The sequence below is a fragment of the Bison bison genome, unplaced genomic scaffold, assembly GCF_000754665.1.
Source record: "Bison bison bison isolate TAMUID 2011002044 unplaced genomic scaffold, Bison_UMD1.0 scf7180017858770, whole genome shotgun sequence".
NCBI lineage: Eukaryota > Metazoa > Chordata > Mammalia > Artiodactyla > Bovidae > Bison > Bison bison.
This window is the reverse complement of record NW_011489342.1, coordinates 749,575-750,576: the sequence shown is the minus strand read 5'-3', so window position 1 is coordinate 750,576 and position 1,002 is coordinate 749,575.

Genomic DNA, 1,002 nt, shown 5'->3' with positions numbered 1-1,002 from the left:
CCCAGGAAACCGAGGTCTGTGTCCTCCCCGGCGGCTGGTGGGGCAAACAGCCAAGGTGAGGTTCCGCGGAGTTCGTGCTTGGAGCTTTCATTCACAGCGCTCACTTCCACGCCTGCCAGAGAGCCGGTTCCATTTTGAAATATTAAAGCAGTTGACAGGGACTAAAGTAACCACACATCACACTTAGAAAGTCTCGATATATTCTTCCTCCCCGCCGCCAAAAAATGGTGTGAAAAAAGGAAAATATAAACAAAAGTAAGGCGGTAGTAGTTTCCACTGACAGACTCTCAAAGGGTCCCTGCAGGGCTGTGCTGGGCAGATGCTGACAGTGGAGAGGAGTTTCAGCTCAGGAGGCTACAACTCAGTATCTGAGTCCCCCGAGGTCATTCACAATGTCAACAAAGTGAATTGCTCAAACAGAATGGGATCAGGTATGCAGTAAGGGGAGGAGGGAAAGAAGGGAAAGTCGCTCAGTCGTGTCTTTTCGACTCTTTTCGACCCTATGGACTCTACAGTCCATGGAATTCTCCAGGCCAGAATACTGGAGAGGGTATCCTTTCCCTTCTCCAGGGGATCGTCCCAACCCAATGATCGAACCCAGGTGTCCTGCATTGCAGACGGATTCTTTACCAGCTGAGCCACAAGGGGAGGCGGGAGGTGGGATTCAAAAAGAGACCAAAGAGAAAAAGAAAGACTCTGACAATTTGATTTCAGCCCTGACGTCACAGACTGGTGGTCAAACTCCCTTCTAAATGCAGCCACCATCACTTCCCAGGGGCCATGTCAAACCTGGGACTCAGGGCTCCTGAGATTCAAGACACAGCTTGCCCCCATAATGGTATTTTCCTCCACTGGCAGTTAATGATTCTTCTAGTTACACTCCCAGTATTCTTTTTCTGTCCATCAGATATTTGCCTGCTTCTCAAAATTAAGATAAATGTAAAGGTGAGAACTAGCTTTTCTCCATTGCTCAAGTAAAATTCCATTCAAGTGGCCTTGATA